This window comes from Merops nubicus, unplaced genomic scaffold (genome assembly GCF_000691845.1).
Source record: "Merops nubicus isolate BGI_N331 unplaced genomic scaffold, ASM69184v1 scaffold33830, whole genome shotgun sequence".
Taxonomy (NCBI): Eukaryota; Metazoa; Chordata; class Aves; order Coraciiformes; family Meropidae; genus Merops; species Merops nubicus.
Genome location: NW_008585451.1, coordinates 20,196 through 28,340, shown reverse-complemented (window position 1 = coordinate 28,340; position 8,145 = coordinate 20,196).

The following is an 8,145-nucleotide window of genomic DNA, read 5'->3' as shown; positions in this document are numbered from 1 at the left end:
GGAAAGAGAAAGGACAATTACCCATTGGAGAGGAGTTATCACCAGATCCCAGATAAGGGAATATTCCTCCACTCTCAACTGCGGCCAGCTTGGAGGGGACACAGTTTGCAAGGGGAGCCTAGTCTCTGTTTATCAGCTGCTCAAAGCATCTGGAGGACTTTGTCCCATGTCTGCTGCCTGTAAGACCTTGGTCTGTACTGGGCTGTGCGTAACAGCTCACCTTCTCCCCTGGCAGCTCATCAGCTTTAATGAGAGACAAAGTGGCAGAGGAGGTTGGCAGGTGCCAGGGGAAATTGTCTTTAAGGCTGTGACACAGACTTTGCTGGTGGGGAGGAGGTGCTGCTTTCTTGACCACATTAAGCTACAGTGCTCACAGCTTTCTCTCCCACTTCCCTGAGGAGTGCTGAACTTGTTGAGGGATGATCCTCCAAAAGACCAGAGGTCCTTAAAGGGAGGAAGAAGGACTGCTAATGGAAAGATGAGGAAGGACAACCTGAAAGCAGGCGAGAAAATTCAGCTCTGCAGGAGGACTGGCAGTGTTAACACTTCTAGCAGTAGGGCAGGGCAACCCATCCCAGACTCCTGCCTCCCAAGAGACCAGAAAACAACCGGAGACAGGATGAGACCATGCAGCAGGAAGCAGCCTTCCTCTGCCTCATCAGCTGGTCCTGGAGGGTTAGAGGCAGAAGAGGACTTTAAACCCTACCAAGTGTTTACACTGCACTTGGCTTCCCTGGACACATGTACACTCTGTGCTCTTTGCAGGAGCACGGCCAGACCTGCCAGAAGACTCTGCAAAATGCTGAGGGCCTGTGCGTGTGGGACAGTGAGAGGGGATACCTTCCAAGTGATAAATTTTTCCCTTGTAGGTTGATAAGTCTTGTCTGAATTGACACGAAACCCGGCTCCTCTTGGTACCTGGACGCTTGCATTGCTAAGAGCAGAGTTTGGCTTTAACTGCAGCATCTTGGCACACTACCTGGCCACAAAATACACTCCCTGGTGTGGATGTGCAGCAAGGTTCCCTCAGAAAGGATGTCTGAACCTGTGGTGGTCCCTCGTTCCCTTCCTTCGATAGCCCTCCTCCCCACACATCTACTGGGGATGTCCCAGAACAGAGTTTTCTCTCCAAGCAGAGGTTTTTAAACAAACTCACCAAACCCGGCAGCCTCAATGCAAACATCACTGCTCACCACGCCGCTGTGGCCCTGGCAGTGCTCCCCACCACACAGCTAACTGCTGAGGCAGATGCCTTACCCGCGGCCATGACCCAAAATGAGGTGCAACCCGTGGATGCAGTGATGCAAGAGTTCAGGGAGCACCCCCAGGATGGGAAACTCCTTCCCCTGAGAGCTGCAAGGGCAAATCACAAGTCCCAGAGCATGGTGTGGGCACGTCTTGCTATGGAGCAGCCACACTGATGCTGGTGCAGGGAAGCTGTGCACCAACCTAACCACCCCCTGCATGCCGTGCCAGTGAAGTAAAGGACGCTGCAGGCTGGCTAAGGATGCCCTTGCTGCATCGATGGGCCTGCACCCAGGAGGATGGCAAAGCCTCAAGACATCAACACAAAGTGGGACATCCCTGCAGCCATGTCTGTGCAAATCTCCAGCATTGTTGGCAGCCCTGCAGAGCTGCTCATCTCCTGGAGGTCTCTGTGGCCCTGCTTCCCAAGCGCAGCCCAGGCCTCACTGGCTTAACAGACTCAGGGCTGTGTGTAGGGTCTGAGTGCAACCCTGATGGGAGACAGCAGCCTGACTGTGGCCTCTGCAGAGGGCCAACCCAGCCCGTTTGCTGTGAGCACAGGCTGGCAGGGTGGACTGCTGAAATTCTGGCTCAGCAGTTCAGAGCAGAGCCCACAGTCAGAAAATAATCATAGAATCATTTCAGTTGGAAGAGATCTTTAAGACCATCAAGTCCAACCGTTAACCCAGAACTGTCAGGTCACTAATAAGCATGTCCTTAAGCACCACATCTATGTGGCTTTTAAATACCTCCAGGGATGGTGACTTCTCTGGGCAGCCCACTCCAGGGCTTGACAACATTTCTGGTGAAGAAACTTTTCCTAATATCCTGCCTAAACCTTCCCTGGCACAACTTGAGGCTATTTACTCTTGTCCTATTGTTAGTCACTCGGGAGAACACACTGACACCCACCTTGCTAAAACCTCCTCTCAGGGAGTTGTAGAAAGTGAGAAGGTGCCTCTGAGACTCCTTTCCGCCAGGCTAAATAACCCCAGTTCCCCCAGCCACTCCCCATAAGACGTGTTCAACAGCTTCACTGCTCACCTCTGGACACACTCCAGCACCTCAATGTCCTTCTTGTAGAGAAAAGCCCCAAACCAAACCCCATGTTGGAGGTGCAGCCTCACCAGTGCTGAGCACAGGGATACCCACTATTTCTGATAAAGCCAGGATGCCATTTGCCTTCTTGGCTACCTGGGCACATTGCTGGCTTGTGTTCAGCCATCAGTAATGATGAGTTATGCAAAGAAAGCTTCCTGGGGGAGGTCATGAGCTCCAGTTGCAGCATCCTACTGCAGTCTAGAGAGGGGAAACTGAGGCACAGGGCTTGCATGCATGCTGGTGTCCCTGGGACAGGGCTGGAGAGGGAGCAAGAGATAGCAACAGAGCCAGGGGCAGTGGTGTTTCTCTTCTCTGTCAGAAGGTCAGAGAACATGTGCCCTGTTTACAGGAGGAGAAGAGAGGGAGAGGGAGAGGGAGAGGGAGAGGGAGAGGAGGGGGCCAGCAGGGAGGGGAGGCTGTGCTGGGCGGTGACGCGTGTTCCTCCTAATGACTATTTCAGCCTTCAGCCAGCAGACGAAGGCCAGAACCTGGTTAATGAGCCTTCCAGCTAAATTATTCAAGCAGACCCTCCACAGCAAAACAGAGTAGCTGATTGCAAGGCCAGAGGCAAGAGCCCGATCCCTGCTACAGCTCCATCCTTCTCCTCACTGTCTCCTTAGCCCCATTCGTGCCCCACAGCTGCCCCCGGGGTAGGACGGGACCAAACGAAGTCAGGGCAGCATCCCCCTTCGCAGGGACAATGGTGGAGGGGCTGGGGACTCCCGGGAGGTGTTTCGGAGAGGTTAAAGGGGTACAGGGGATTTAGGGACAGCCTTTGGGGTCCGAGCGACCGCGCGGTGGCAGTGTGGGCTAACAGCACCCGCCTGGCACCCGGCAGAGCGGGCTGCCGCTGCGAATACTGTGCGGTGGGGAGGATGCCACCGTGGGACTCTCCCCTACTTAGTGCTTCTGCTCAGAAGTCCACACGACGTGAGCAGCCAGCTGGTAGAGGCAGCCAAGGCTTGGGCGAGCATCCCCAGCGTCCTGCATGGACGAGGAGGCTCTGCCCTACCCACGCAGTCCCAGGTGCTGCACTGATAATGAGCCACAATTAGTCCATCTGAGGATAATTAATCTCCGTTGGCTCCAGTATCATGCTCTTGTTGATCTGTGCTAATTCCTCTGCTGAGGAGGCTGGGGTGGGTTCATGCCTTCAGGTTTGCTTTGTTGGGAGAAGGGAGCTGCCCAAACTGCCTCCTGCTTCCATCCCCACTCTGCAGCAGCCTTTGAAGATGCCTCATTTTCACAGCCTTGAATGCTTAAAGATCTTGTCTGCTCCAAGACTGGGGCCACAAATGCAGCCCCTAGCTTCTGCCCACAACGTCCTCCACTTCTCATCCTCTGGTGCCTTTTAACAAGTCAGAGGTGAGAGTCCAGGGAAGTGAGACAAAGTGACCCTTGTATCTCTGCCGCCCTGGTGCGCATCCAGCATCCTCAGCCTGCTGCAGATGAAGGGATGCTGGTGTATGAAGCTTGTCACTCTCCAGCCATCACCCTCTCTTTCTGGGCATGGACAAGCTGTCTCACAGGGACACGTCTGCCACCCCTGTCTCTCCAAAGAGGAGTCAGTACCAGAGCCATAGGCACTTTGGGAAGGGAATGTCACACAATTACCCCAATTTCTATCTTGATGAGCAGAAAGTCCACCCCACGGGAGAGGCCAGGGCCAGTGTGATGCATGGCCAGCGTGACCATGACCACCAGGTGCCATGAAGGAGAGAGCTGGAAGCCCCTTTTCAGCTGCCATGGCACATCAGGAAGGCTCTCTTAGCCCACCCTGCCGTTATGTCTTCTCCAGACTGGTGGCAGGGCAGGCGCCGTCATGAGGCTTGTCTGCGCCCCCCCTGCCGTTATGTCTTCTCCAGACTGGTGGCAGGGTCCCCATCTCCCTGTTGGAGATGGTGGCTTGCAACCTTGTTCCTCTCCCCTCCTCTCCCAGGAAAGGCACTCACCAACACAGCTCATCTTGCCCATCAAAGGCTCTTAAAGAGAGCAAATAAAATTGCAGGCTCCAATCGATCCGGCACTCTGTAATGCTGTCTTTGGAGGCGGGCCAGCCAGTCGGGCCAATGGAGAGAGCAAGAAAGGCAGAGGAGGAAAACACAGCCATCAAGGGAGCATTAAGGGCTTTTTCTGCCCTGAGGCTTTGAGCAGTGCCTCTGTGTGCAGGGTGTCCCTGCTACAACCTTTTCCATCCTTTCCCAGATGACATCCAGCTCTCAGACCCTGCCTGATGCTGAAAACAGCCCAAACAACATGTTGCCCCTCCATGAGCACTCCTCCCCAGGCTCCAGAACGCAGCCTCCCTAATCCCAGCAAATATTTACTTCCCCGTCGCCTCATGGAGCTGCTGAACTCTGTAAAGGCAGAGCTCCTTTCCTTTTGCTGCAAACAGTGCCTGCCCTCTCTAATCTGTCTATTAACCTCTTGCATGGCAGGAAGCCACTTCTCTCCCACGTGCTCTGCTGGTGTCCTTTCTGCAAACCAGGCATGCCTAATGCCTGATCATGGCAGCTGCCCAGTGACTTGGGGTGCAACCAGCCTTGCTGCAAAACTTGGGGCAAAGGGATGAAAGGCTGTACCACAGCTGGGTGCATCCCACCTGGGCATGCTCCTTGCAAGACATGCAATGCTCCAGCAAAATTTGGAGCTGTGACAGGCAGTGAAAGCTGGTAGCAGGGTCATCATCTCTGTAGAGCCTGGAAGAAGACCGGTGGCGGGGATGAGGCTGGCTTTGTCACAATACAATGTCCCAAGCTTTGCACCTATTTAACCACCCTTTCTCTGGTTTGTTGGTCAAGCTCTTTCTTGACCACCTACAGCATTTCTGCCCAGCTGGGGAGAGCACAAGTGGTCCTTGAGGATGAAAGAGCTCTGGGTACATCGGCACAAACACAGATTTTTGTCTCTTTCCCCACCTCTAAAGCCCAGTTGTCCTTGTACCCTGAGTCCCACTATGAAGGGGAGAAGTGTGACCAATCCACTTTAGAAAACACTAAAAATGATCTACAATAGCTTTTCCTAGCCCTGCTAGGTCATGAGATAATGGACATTAAAATAGTGGCATTTTTATATATAGAAAAGTTATTTTAGGTCATTTTTAGAGGTTTCTGAAATGGATCAGTTATAATCTTCCTCTCCTGCTGAGGGCTAAATGTACTAAAGATGCCTTGCTCCACAGGTGGAGGGATACAAAAAATAGTACCAATAAAGGTTTTAAGAGGCCTCTCAAACATTTCTGTAAGAGGTATTTCTCATTGTGCACTCAGGGCACATTCAGGCACTGGGCTGCTGGGGGATACCAATCTACAGAGTGCTTGTGGGGTCAACTGCATAAGTCATTATTCCAGTTGCAAGTTAGCAAAGACTCCAGGGCCCATGACAGTGGCATGTGCTTGTGTTGGAGCCACAGCTGTGATACAACCTAGCTGCACATGGGCAGCTCCCCTGTGCTGCCCTGTGTGGGGGGATAACCCCAGCACTGATGCTGTTCTGCCACCAGACTCCTGCTGTTTGCACCCCTGCTTCTCCCCAGTGCCCTTGGCAGGACTGCTGACCCACCTCCTGCCTCCACCTAACACACCCTCATCATTCTCGTCTGCTTTTATGTCACCCAGTGCCCTTGATATCACTGCTGTCCCATCTTTTGCCTGTGCCTAATGTGCCCTCCTCATCCTCACGGACGTTTTTTGCACTACAGCCAAGACGTTGCAGGTGGTGGGTATGTGCTGATAAGTAAAAAGGCACCCAAGTGACCAAAAGCAAAGCTGCAGATGCTGGAGGGCACAGTGGTGATCCATCTGGGCATGAGGTGCCAGCTCTGAGCAGACAGACACAAAAAAGCAGCACACCTTGCACATCTGTATCTTCACAGATGCTTTTGTAATGCACACAATGGTTGCAAGCACAATGTATTTTTTATCTAACACTGCTTTTCTAAAATTTTCTGTGTGCAGCAGGCTGGTAGGAAACAACAAAGAAAACAAAGATTAATAAATCAAAATTCTACTGCCTGGTGGATCAGGAGAGCATTCACCTGCTGTGTACCACCTCTGCAGGAGTGCAGCACGGCTATGGCTGGAGATGGTCCCTTCCACTGCCCACAAAACTGGATATGTCTGTGTTTCATTGCTGGAGAAAGGAGGGAGGTTCTGATTTCGCTCTGTTAGCTGTTCTTGGACAAGGGTGAGGATGAGGAGGGTTGGGGAGGACAGCAGTGGGGCACTATGGAGGCAGGTGATGCTTCCCTCCATCATGCTTCCACACTCTAGGAACGTCATGATCATAACCACCACTTCTTCAAGCAGGATTAAGTGTCTGGGTTTTTGTTTAAATTAATGTGGCAAAATTCATGTGAGAAAGAATTAGAGCCCAGGGGTGCAGGTGCACAGGGTGAGACAGGCTCATCCCTCGTTAGCCTCATGGGTGACCTGGGCAAGTGACAGCGACAGGGTTTAGGTCTCTCCCACTCAGTCAAAGTCTCCGTAACCTTAGCAAGGGACATTTTCAGGTGGACATTCTGAAGATGTATTCCCCTGGAGTGTGAGACATCCCAGCTGAACATCAGAGTTGCCTACATTCATACAGCACCTAGCCCAGCCCCGACACACTCATGCTGCAGCATTTCCCCAGGAGCTGCTGAAACAGGTCTGGGACACCTGAGGCTCTAACCAAAGTCTCCTGCTGCCCTGTAGGAGCCATTTCTTCAGCCTCAAAGAGCAAGAATTTATTCCCCAGAAGGTACAGGAGAAAAAGATGGACTCAGCAAAAGATAAATTTCTAAAAGGTCCCATTTTACACTAATTGGGGCTCATAAACCAGGCTATGGATTTTCTCATTTCCCTTGCAGAAAATTCAGCGCATGCGTCAAGGGGCAGTGCTGTAAATTTTTGGGTGAGGCATGATTCACAGAGAAAAAAGAGCTCAGAGCCCCGCTTTAAGCCCAAATGACAGTGCAAGCTCCTAGCCCTAAAAACGGCCTCGCAGCAGGACAGTGTGATAACAGGCTCACCAGACTCCGTTTCATCCCACACCACACGAGGCCATGCTATTCGCAGCACAGCAGAACTGCTCTTCAAACATGACACTTCTCAAGCTTTCAAAAAAATTTTCAAGCAAGCATGGCTAAGCAGCGAGGGAAGGAACAAGAGGAGAGGAGCTCTGGCAGTCATGGGGTGTGATGGTTGGCTGGCATGGCAACCCTCTCTGGAGATGCTCCCCAAGGTGCAGGGTGCTGTGGGAAGGTGATTTCGGCAGGTGAAGCCATCAGGCATCTCGTATCTACGACAGACTCCCTGTTCCCATCTCCAGAGCCAACTCCCTCCAGAAGCCAACCCCCTCCCAGGGCAATGCTCACGTGGAGCGAGAGATAATGCTCATGTCCTCAGCGATCCCACCCACCCCACCAGCACCCTAAACCCAGCTGTGCTCCTGCAGGTGACCTTGTCCCCATGGTCTGGGATGCCGGGCTGGATGTCTCAGGGATCAATGCACAGCAGGGATGCTGGGTGCCTCCTGCCTTCGCTTGGGACCACACCACAGCAGAAAGTTATGCTGCTCCCTCCTAACCCTCCCATCCTCCCTAGGAAACCAGAGAGCAGATTTTCTCTGAAAGAGTATTAAATATTGAACAAAAGAAAGCAAATCTGTTATCTGGGATAATTGGGAGTAAATAAAACATTTAACCAAACCAAATGCAGCTGTTTCTACTTGGAGCCGGCACAACAGCAGGGAAGCCAGATCAGCTACTCTGCATCCTCGTTACGGCAGGCGCTTATTTTTTTTTGTCTCAACAGGGCA